Source organism: Diabrotica undecimpunctata, chromosome 4 (assembly GCF_040954645.1).
Source record: "Diabrotica undecimpunctata isolate CICGRU chromosome 4, icDiaUnde3, whole genome shotgun sequence".
Lineage (NCBI taxonomy): Eukaryota > Metazoa > Arthropoda > Insecta > Coleoptera > Chrysomelidae > Diabrotica > Diabrotica undecimpunctata.
Window position 1 is genome coordinate 115,865,157 of NC_092806.1, and position 12,404 is coordinate 115,877,560.

At 36.3% G+C, this 12,404-nt stretch overlaps 1 long non-coding RNA gene across 1 annotated transcript in view; it reads left to right on the plus strand.

Moving 5' to 3' along the window:
* The first annotated feature begins 10,882 nt into the window (after positions 1 to 10,882).
* LOC140439883 (uncharacterized) overlaps positions 10,883 to 12,404 on the plus strand; it is a 35,747-nt gene continuing 34,225 nt past the window's right edge. The window contains exon 1 of the long non-coding RNA XR_011950743.1: positions 10,883 to 11,130. This is a non-coding gene — a long non-coding RNA (uncharacterized lncRNA). The remainder of the gene's footprint in view (positions 11,131 to 12,404) is intronic.

Sequence of the window (12,404 nt, forward strand, 5' to 3'; positions counted from 1 at the left end):
CGGGCCCCTGTCATACAATCAGCTACAGGCAATAACAAAAACAACCACAAATGAGCCAAACAAGAACAAGAGCTCCACTCGCTAAAGTTACTACGTTGGAACATCAGCCGGCACTGATCCAAACGGGATAACCAAGGCAGCGCATGAAATGGATTGTGTCTATAAACGAAAACATTTTGTGCTTGTATTATAAGGTGACAAACCTTAGCCAAGAAACAATCGGCTATCGACAAAAACTATATGCTGAATTTTTCAGGTAGTACGTACCCAGAGATTCAAATATCAGAACAACGAATAGCAGACCAATACCGGGTAATTATAAGAAGTAATCTTATCCCAGAGACTAGGCGCGATATCATCAAAAACGAAGTCGAATGGGAGATTCAAAATCATGATTAGAGGATAACATTTAATAAAAAATAAAAAGAAGAGAAAAGTTGGATGAATGATAATATACTGCAACTCATGGAAGAAAGAAAAAAATCAAAGAACAACAAAAGCATATATAAAAAAATTCAAAGACAAATAAGAACCACAATACGAAAAGCCAAAGAAAATTGGTTAAAAACACAATGTGAAGAGGCAGAGTTGTTGACGGTACTCGACGACTAACAAAAAATTTTTAATGACATATATTTAAACAAAGTAATACCAAGATCCAGGCTGAAGTCAACGTTTATTACTTTACCAAAGAAAACAAAATCCGTATCCTTCAATGATTTCCGGACCATCAGCTTAATGAGCTACATTTTAAAGTTATTTCTAAAAATCATACATCAAAGGATATGTAGACTATGCAAAGAAAAAATCTGCCGTACACAGTTTGGTTTTCGAAACGCAGTGGGTACGAAAGAGGCTCTCTTTAGCCTACAAGTGCTGTTTTTACGATGTAGAGATGTGAATTGCGATATTTATGCATGCTTCATTGATTACAATAAAGCGTTTGATACAGAAAAACACGACAAGATCGTTCTAAAAAATATTAGAATAAACACTTGTGATGAAGTATTAGCAATCTTTACTGGAATCAATCAGGCAGGAGAATCCGATGATATCGACGATATCATCGACGATAATCAAACGTGGGGTCCGACAGGGATCCTATCACCCACGCTGTTCAACATAAACTCTGAGGAAATCTTTTAAGAAGCAGTAGAGAATATTAAAGCCGGCATTCGAATTAACGGAATAACATCAGATACGCGGATGACACGGTGGTATCTGGCTAATTGGTCTTTCCCAAAGCCATCTAATTAAGAAAAAAAAGACACAGTTATGAAGACCTCCAGGAGTTAATTAATAGAATCACAGAAGTGAGTCAGAGATATCGACTTTCATTGGACATTCTTCTTCTTCTTTCAGTACCCTGTCCGATTATCGAACGTTATATTACGCCAATTATATTGGCAACTATGATCGCCAACGATCGCCTATGATCATATTAGCCGCCGTAAACTTTGTTTACGGCGGCTCTAAATAAATTAGCGGTGGTCTCTTGATACCATTCTCGGAGATTTCGGAGCCAGGATGTTATTCTTCGGCCTGGGCCTCTCCTTCCGGCGATCTTACCCTGTATTATGAGGTGTAGAAGAAAAGTGTCACTGAACCTTAAGAAAACAAAATGTATGATGATCCCTAAGGAGGAACAGCAAATTAAAAGAAGAAGTGTGAATGGACAATTAATAGAAAGAGTAAAAACATACACCTACCTTGGTGCGAACGTCAATGAAAATTTGGACCATTCTCTAGAAACCAAATGTAGGATTGAGAAAGCACTATGAGCATTTAAAAAAATAGCTAAACTATTCAAATCCATTATTTATCAGTACCCATAAAAATCAGGTTACTACTATGTTATATCTTTCCTTACAGTTGTACGGAGTTGAGTCGTGGGCTCTCACAGACGCTACCTGCAAGAAAATTGAGGCTTTTAAAAAGTGGCTTTATCGTCGAATTAAGTAGGTCGTTTTATTAAAAATTCAAAAAGGAAAAGAGTAGTTGTTAACCACAATAAAAACAGCCAAAATCGAATACCTCCGTCATGTCATAAGGAACAACGAAAGATATGGGTTGCTGCAATTAATTCTACAAGGAACAGTAGAAGGAACCATCCGAAATGGATAGGCACTACAAGAAAAAGAAGATTCCTAAGTTACGAGTTTGGACTGATTTTGTATTTAATTCCCATGAGACGAGGTTCCTCACCAGATCAACCCTAGACACGAGGTATTACGAAGACCATCGCCGTTATGATATTCGCGTTTAGCGACCATGAAAACTCTCGACTAACGAGTTTGCACTGGTTTATTATTATTATTATTATATAACAAATCAGGGCAGAGAAGCAAGCTCCTATTATGCCCAAAAACAAAAAAAAATATCCTTATAAAACTAATACCAATCATAAAGTTAAGTAATTACGTACATCATACCAAAAAAGGGAAAATAATAAATAAATAATGCGGTCCGAAAATAACATAATCCTGTAAATAAAATGAAGCGCTATCAAGTTTATTTTTAAAGATGTTAACACTAGTTGCCGATATGGTGTCATGATCCAAATTGTTCCAGATATTAAATATTCTATTTCGTAAGAAGTTCGCCCTAGACCGAGCAGTAGTTTGTTCCCTCTTTAATTTGTAATCATGGCTTCCTAATCTTTCGTCTTGACTCAAAGTGAATAATATGGTGTTTAAGTTTCCAAAATTATTTTTTAAAATACATAAGGACATAATAAGGTCACCACAAAGACGTCGCTGCTCGAATGTGGTAAGAGGAGCCATGGATAGTCCATCGTCATAGTTACGCGACCGTATGCCAGTCTTGTAGCTTTACGCTGAACACTTTCAAGTAGGATTTTGTCCATTATGTCCATTAATAAAGTACGGCAGTGATGGGTTATTTTTGCCGATATGTAAAACAACGTATTTTTCAATGTTAAGCGGAAGTAACCATTCTGACGGCCATTTAAATATTGCATCAAGATCGTGTTAAAGAACATGTTGGTTAATAGTTGGATTCACGTTAGTTGGATTAGTTGGAGCGGAAGATCACTAGTGTAGACCCAAAAAATGGCGGTCCAAGAACTGATCCTTGTGGGGCTCCACTCTTGACTGGCTTATCTAGTGAGTGGTCTTCCCCAACACGAACCCTGAAGTATCGGTCGGATAGAAAATCTTGAATTCAAATGTTTAACTTTCCGTGAATACCATAGTGATCCAATTTTGCTAGTAATCGACGTTTTGGAACATTGTCGAAAGCTTTGGAGGAGTCTAAGTAGACTACATTGATAGGATGCCGATTGTTTAAAGATAATGACCAATCATTTACACAATAAAGTAAGTTTGTGATCGTTGAACGACCTTTGATGAAGCCATGCTTTTGGTGAGGGATGACATTTTCTTGCAAAAGAAACTCAGACATAGCTTCCGAAATAATCGATTCCATGACCCTGCCCACAATAGGAACCAGGCCGATCGGACGATAATTATTGTAATCAAGTTTATTTCCTTTCTTGAATATTGAAGTAATTAAAGCCAATTTCTAGGACGAGGGGAGAGAACCTTGATTAAAAGAAGCATTCATTATTAGAGATATAGATATAAAAATATACAGATTCTGCACATTGTTTGTATCGACTTTCCATCACTCCAATAGACGACGTACATCCTGGGCATCAGGTACTTCGGAGACAATCGCCGTCATAATATTCGTCTTCAGCGACTCCAAAAACCTTCGAGTAGTAATGTTGAACTCATTCACGTCAATTATTTCTGAATTACAAATTTATAATTTTTCATCATTTTTAAATGCACTTTAGAAAACGCTTTTTCCTTGTTCAATACAGCATTTTTTTATTTCGACACCATTACTTTAGTTCACAATGTTCCTAATGTTCCTAATGTTCTTACGAATCGAATACAAAAAGTTGCATTGAGATCCATCCAACCACAAAAATTTTGTAGCTTTTGTACTTTTTATTGCTTTATTGCCTCGGCTACGTAGGCCTTAGTAAGATCCACAAATATACATATACATTTTTTACTGACTGTATTTGTTTTTTCCATTCATCATCATCACGTAGCGCTACAACCCTGGGTGGGTCTTGGCTGACTGTACAACTTTTTTCCAATTTGTTCGGTCTTCCATCAAACTAGGGTCAAATGGAATGTTCATTTTCCGGAGATCTGCTTGGATGTTATCTCTCCATCGCATTCTGGGACGTCCAAGTGGTCTTTTGCCTGTGGGAATCTCTTCCCATACCAGTTTTACCAGTCTATCGTTATGCAGTCTGTGCACGTGGCCTGCCCATCTTAGTCGCTGTGATTTAATTTCTTGGACAATATCGGCGTCATTGTAGAGTGCTTTTAATTCGATATTGGTTCTGATCTTATACTGGTTTGTGGTGATGTCATGGCGAGGTCCGAATATTTTTCGTTCAAAGCGTCTGAGCTTTTCTTCGTTTGCTTTGGTCATGGTCCACGTTTCGCATCCGTATGTTATTACAGGTCTGACGATGGATTTATAGATTTTGATCTTTGAACTTCTTGTAAGATTTTTTGATTTTATGAGCTTATCCAGTGCGAATAGACAGCGGTTTGCAGATTGGATTCTGTCTTTTATTTTTTCAGTAACATCGTTTTCAGCTGTGATTACGGCCCCCAGATACTTAAAACGTTGTACTCTTTCAAAATTGAAGGTGTTGATCGTCACATTTTGTCCTATTCTGTCTCTTCGTGTGGTTCTATTTATACACATATATTTCGTCTTCTCTTCATTAATCTTCAGCCCTACTTCACTTGTTGCTCCTTCCACCTTGTTGAAGATGTCTTTCGTGGACAGGATGGAGTCTCCAACGAGATCTATGTCATCTGCATATGCGAGTAATAGCTTGGGACCTTGAACCGATAGCAATTTTGTTTTTATTTCGGCCAACCTCATGGCTTTCTCTAATACAAGGTTAAAAAGTAGTGGAGATAACGTATCACCCTGTTTGAGTTCACTGTTGATTTCAAAGCTGCCAGACAGTTTATTCTTTACACGTACTTTAGATATTCCACCCTCCATACAGACTTTGGTCATCCGAATGAGTTTCTTTGGTATTGAGAACTCCGCCATGGCATTCCATACTTGGCTTGTTTCTACGCTATCATATGCCTGTCGAAAGTCTATGAAAAGATTGTGTATGGGTCTGTTATACTCCCAACCCCTTTTTAGAAGTTGTCTCAGCGTGAATAGTTGATCTATTGTTGATCTGTTTGCCCTAAAACCGGCTTGATATTCGCCTAATAGGAAATTTTCAGCATAAGGGATTAGTCTACTAAGAATGATGTTTCAGAGGGTTTTATATGCCGTGTTTAGGAGTGAAATTCCTCTATAATTCGCGCATTTTGTTTTGTCCCCTTTTTTGTGGATGGGCACTATTATGTTTTCCTTCCATCGTGCTGGTATCCTTTCTTCTAACCATATGTGCATTATTAGCTGGTGGATTTGGCGATGTTTTTTCTATTCGTTTTGTTAATGAGAAAATATTAGCAATTGTAAATTGCTCAACATTGAAACGTGCCTGTTCTTTAATCTGGTGTATAATTTAATATTTCTCTATAAATAATGTTAATTGTTATCCCAGTATCACAGAGAAAGTGTATAAATAAATTATAATAATCATTGACTAAAGTTTTGGTATTTAAAACGCAGATTTCCAGCCCTAAGAGAAAAACAACCACTTGCCAATAGTCAACACCAACTACGACAACCAAATTTAACATACACACACGTACTATCGGTTGCAAGATAATTCGGATGGAATTCCCCAGATTAAGAGACTGGGCCGATATCAAGCACAAAATGACTGTACTCCCTTAATGCTGTAACGAATAGTCACCTTTAGTCTTTCGTTACATTAGGTTGAATTTTAAATTCTGTCCAAAGTTTAAAGGTACTTTAAGTTCTTTACAATTGGTAAATAAAATTTTAAGCATAATTTTGTGTACCTATTTAAATTTAATATTACTAATAACTTAAACTTTAACATAAGCTTATGTCTAAAGACAGAAAGTGATCTAGACACTACTGTGGAGCATCTCACTACATGTATACAGAAAGCGTGCTGGGAATCCACCCCACCAACCAATAATATACCTAACAAGGAGTTCTATCCCGAGGCCATTAAACAAAAAATTGGAGAAAAGAGAAAACTTAGAAACACATGGCAAAACAATCGAACCTGAAAAAAATGGTAAGTGATCTAAAAAATACATCAACTACAAAATATCTGAGATATTTATCGCTATTAGAAGCCACAAATTACATCCTTTGGAAGGCTACCAGAAAATTGTTACGATCACAACAAAATACCACCTATCAAAACGAGTGACGGTCATTGGGCACGGACTGATGACGAAAAAGCAAATATATTTCTCGAACACTTGGAAACTACCTTTACTCCATTTCCCTGTGAGGTACAATAAGAGGAAGAGGAAAATATTCATAAAGATTTGGACTGCCCATACCAGATGTCTCTGCCTATTAAACCTTTTAGAAATACCGAAATTATTGACGCAATACTTAATACTAATAAAAAGAAAGCTCCTGGTTATGAGTTGATTACTGGATTCGTCTTATGTCAATTACCACAAAATGCGACCCTCTTATTAACACAAATCTACAATGCAGTATTAAGACTAGGATATTTTCCTTTACAATGGACAGTGGCTCAAGTTATTTTAATCCATAAAATAGGCAAACCTTTAGAATCCGTAACTTCATATAGACTCATTATCTATCATAAACCAGAATTTGGAGGAAAAGCTCTATTGTTCTACAATCTTCTTGGACATCACACAAGCTTTTGATAAAGTTTGGCATACAGGCTTGCTGTATAAAATTAAACAACAACTACCATCTGAATACTATAGGATATTGAAATCCTACATACCAGAAAGACATTTCCAGATAAAATACGGTACGATAGTAACAGCATTGAGACCTATAAAATCTGGCGTACTTTAAGGTAGTACTTCACTTTTATATCTATCTGTGCTTGGTCCACTCTTATCTCTATTATACACGGCCGACCCACTTCTGATCACTGTTCGTTGACAACATTTGCTGATGACACCCTCATCCTCTCGTCGCACACAAATTCGATCGAAACATCGAGAAGGTTACAAATAGCGAATCAAGGTTAATGAAAGTAAATCAAACCATGTAACTTTTACAACTAAACGTCTGACATGTCCTCCTGTACAACCAATCAATCAAGATATACCGCAATCCGATAGTGCAAAATACCTTGGTATTCATCTTGATAGACAACTTAGTTGGAGAAACTACATCTTCAATAAAGGAAAACAACTTGGATTAAAATTAAGACAACTTTACTGGCTACTTGGAAGAAGATCTGAACTATCACTAGAAAATAAATTAGTAGTATATAAAGTAATTCTAAAACCCATCTGGACCTATGGCATTTAACTGTGGGGGTGTGCAAGCGTATCCAATATTGAAATCCTGCAGGTTCCAATCGAAGGTCCTTAGGCAGATTATTAATGCACCATACTACGTCCCTGATGAAGTCATACAGCGTGATCTCTCGAAAAAATAAAAAAGTGTAGTGATAGGCATTTAAAGCGGTTAGGAATTCACCCAAATTTTAGTGCGGTAAACCTACTGTACAACAGCATGAAAGAGAGAAAACTTAAGAGACAATCACTTGAACTTACCAGATTTAGATATTTAGATTGTCATAAGTAAATTGATTAAAATATAAGAAAAAAATGTTTTTAATATTAATTTTAGTTAAATTTAATAAGGAAGGTACCAGCACTGGCAGGTATTCTTCGCTCATGTTAATTTTTTTGTTTGAATTATCAAATTTTATTATTGTCCACAGGACAGATTGCAAATCTTTACTTGGAAAATAAAAGTTTTGGTGAGAATTACTCGAGATAAATCATCCTTAGGACATCGAAGATATGTCCAAGATATTCTAGCTTGCGTTGTTTCACTGTGAATATAATTTCACATGTTTTATCCATCCGACGTAGAACCTCAATGTTTGTTATTCGTTCCACCCAGGAGATCCTCAGTATCCGTTTATAACACCACATCTCAAACGCCTCGAGTTTTCCCATGGATGCCTCGGTTAGTGTCCATGATTCAACTCATAGAGCAGCACTGTAAATACGTAGCATCTCAATAAACGGATTTTCGTTTTTAAACTGTCTGCAAAGAGGATGGTGTTTGCATATCTGATGTTATTCAGGCGCTCACCATTTATGAGAATACCCTCTTCGATATGCTCTAAGGCCTGGCTAATGACGTGTTCCGAATAGACGTTAAATAATAGGGGAAAGAGGATGCAGACCTGTCGTACTCCTCTCTTTATTTCAACTTCTTCTGTTACTTGGTCTTTCACCCGAATGGTTGCTGATTGGTTGTAGTATATGTTCTTGATTACTCGAAGGTCTTTGTTATCCAGATCAGTTGCCTTTAGTATATCCATGAGCTTATCGTGCTTGATTCCGTCGAAAGCTTTCTGGTAGTCGATAAAGCATACATAAATATCGCAGTTGACGTCTCTGCACCTTTGAAATAATATCTGAACCGCGAAAAAGGCTTCTCTTGTACCTAACGCATCCCTGAATCCAAACTGCGTTCGTGAGATCTGTGACTCGCATTTCTGATAAATTCTTCTGTGTATTATCTTTAAGAAGGTCTTAAGAATGGGGCTCATTAGACTGATAATACGATGCTCTTCGCATTTTTTTGCATTAGGTTTTTTAGGTATAGCAATAAATGTAGATTTTAACCAACTCTCTGGGATTTTTCCCGAGTCATAGATTTTATTGAACGTTGTCGTAAGCCATTTTACTCCTTCGTCTCCCATGATTTTTAAAATTCGGAATGAAAGTTGTCGGGCCCTGGTGCTTTGCCTGCTTTGGTTGCTTTAATTGAGGCTTTGACTTCGTCTTAAGTGATTGGTGGTCCTGTGTCGTATTCCATAATTATCTGGTTGTTATCTCTGTCGTCATCGAATTTCTTCTCAAAGTATCTCTTCCATATATTCTTTGTTTGTTCAATGTCTATTACCGGGTCGCCATGATCATCAGTCATATGTCCTGATCTCTTGGGTTTGTATATTAATGCTGCCTCTTTTACCTTCTTGTGGAGATTAAGCGAGTCGTTTCTACTTTCCAATGATTCTATTTCTCTTCATTGATCTTCCAACCATTTGTTTTTGGTTTCTCTAATAGTTTTTTTTATTTCTTTGTCAATTCGTTTATACTCACACATGTCTCTGTTTTTAGCTCTTCTTCTAATCTTTATCACATTTAGGATTTTATCAGTAATCCACTCTTTCTTTTTAACCGTTGTTGGGCGAAGATATTTATCTAGGATTGTCTGGTTAATTTGTTGTAGTTTTGCCATTTCGTTATCTGTTTCATTAGCTTTGTCTGTATTTTTTAATTCTTTTTCTATATAGGTTTGTATCTGGTGCCTGGTGTCTTTATTTTTTAATGGTCCTAAATGGTATTTTCTTGCTTTTGCACTCTCTATCTTCTTCAGCTTTAGTCTGATATTAACTACCAGTGGGTTATGGTCCGACCCGATATCAGCACAAGGATATGTTTTGGCTGATGTTATTGCGTTTCTGAATCTTTTATTCGCCATAATGTAATCAATTTGGTTACTGATGATGTGATCTTGGGTGCCTTGAGGTGATCTCTACGTATATAATCTCCTAGCTGGTAGTTTAAAGAAAGTGTTGGTAATTACCAGTTGTTCTTCCACAGCGAAGGTGATCAGGCGATCTCCGCGTTCGTTTCGTTCCCCCAGTCCAAAGGGTCCTACAGTTTCTCCACATCTACCCTTTCCCACTTTGGCATTTAAGTCTCCTATAAGCATTTTTATTTTATTTTTGTGAAGTTTTTTCAAGACACTCATTAGTTCCGAATAGAAAGTTTCGATCTCTTCGTCTGATTTGTCTGCAGTAGGTGCATATACCTGGATTATGTTGGTCTTAACAGGGAAGATGTTAAACTGAATAAGGAGTATTCTCTCTGAGATTGGGACGAAGTTTGTGACGTATTTAGAGATGTTCATATTCACTATGATACCAACTCCGTTAATATGTAGGTCTTTGCTATCTCCGGAATAATAAATCTGGTGGTCACGTACTGTGCACTGTCCAGATCCAGTCCAGCACATTTCACTTACACCCATTATATCGATAGTAAGTCTATCCATTTCCTTAATTGCATTGTGTGTCTTGACCTCCTCGTACATTGTTCTCACATTCCACGTAGCGATCGTAATTGTTGATCTGTGGAGTTTTAAAGAACAGGGATTTCTCTGGTTGACGACCTGGGGAGCCCTGTTATCCTTGTTATATCTCCCCCTGCCGGATCTTGGTATCCGAGAACCATGGTCAGTAAACTGTGACGTATTAATACTGATACTTGCCATGCTAAGGGACTAGGGATGTTTAATGAGCCATTAAAACTGTCAGTCGTGCCTCCTAGTGTTCAATGATGAGCCGGTCCAGGATCCATTCCTATAGGCCACAACTTGGTACTGAAAACGCTGCTTCCGTTTCCAGGAAAGAGAAACTACAAGTAGGATCAGCTGAATGAAGATAAATGAGCATGTTTTTTAAAATGAAGAAGAACAGTAGTTTCCGACATTTAAAATGATATAAAAATCTATGATACGACGCAGAAATAATAAAAGTTAAAGGAAATGCAAAAATAATTCATCAATTTACAGTACAGAATTTAAGCTTATATTTTGGCCTTAGTTTATATTTATCTAAACATTACACTAAAAATTATTAAAAATACTTGCTTTCAGTACTTAGCAACTACATAGGACAATTGAATAAAGCCAAATTGTTTTGATTAATGTCAAATTTCAGTTCATATGTACATTGGCATTCTATTCCTCACATTTTACGCCGCGCGCAGACTTTTCACCCCACAAACTTAGATCAATAGTAGCGGCGAGAATTACTTTAACCTAGAAGTAGGAAGTGATCCATTAAACGAAAACAAGACAGTGAATTAGTGACATCCAAAGGTTCTCAAGTAATATTTTTGAAAATGCCCGATCCATGCCAAGATAAGAAAAGTAAGTATATTTTATATTTATATACTATTTTTTCTTTACAAACACGTGAATAAATGTATTATTAACATGACTATATTTTCCAATATATAATAATACCAGATTTTAGGTCTATAAAATGTTCCTAATAACTTCTATACAGAAAAATGGTCTATTTGGTGATTTATTAAAAAATATATGATTAGGTTATTATGTAAAATTTTAGCGACAAATAAAACAAAATGTTTTAGATCAACCCGAACAACATTTTTCATCAACTGCAATTGTGACAAAACGATTAATTTAAAATAAATCTGTCATTTCATTCTGACATAGAAATGCTATAAATTATAAATACTAAAATCTAAAAAATATTTTTAAAACCCTACATAAATGAAAAAAAAAAAATTATAGTTATAACAATAATACATCTTTTATTCGTTTATATAAGCAATTTACTGGTTCATTACAACTATAATACAATAATAATATAAAACTATTTATCTATATAAGGATTTTTACAGCTGTCGCCGCCTTCCTTCTTTCAGCCAACGTCTCCAGTCCTTTCTGTTCTGCCATTCTCCATCTCTAAGGTCTCGTCTTTCCATGGCCTCGTCCACTTCATCCCTCCATGATCTTCGGGGTCTGCCTCTTTTCCTCCTTCCTATTGGACTCCAATCCGAAATCTTTGCTATCCACCTTGTATGATCTGTTCTTCTCACATGTCCATACCAAATTAAATGTTTTTCTTCGATATAGCTGAGTATGTCTTGTTCTACTGCCATTATTCGTTTTATCTCCTCATTTCTGATGCGATCCATTTTTGTCACTCTGCAGCTTCTTCTTATGAATATATAAAACTGTTAAGATCAAGTACAAAGCCTACATACATTTAATATCTCAAATACATATTAGAACAAGAAAATGATAAGGAAAATAAAACGGATATCTACCAATCACGCTTACAGTGCGCTGTGGATAAAATATAATTTGATTTATTAATATTAATTTAATAAAACTCAGATGACGAATGGACATAGACTCCGAAGGCAATAACACAACCACACACACATTTTCCTCTTCAGTCCTGACTCCCCGGACTGAAAGTAGTGGTCATGGAGATGTCGTGTATTGTCCGTCTCCAAAGATCTCTGTTTCTCGTCATATTTTCCAACTAATACATAGATCTTTTGCATATTCCTGTAATTTGGTCAATCCATCTTGTTGGGGATCTTCCTCGCGATCTTCGGCCTTCTACCTTTCCTTGGATAATACATATTTTCATGTTTTCTGTGTCT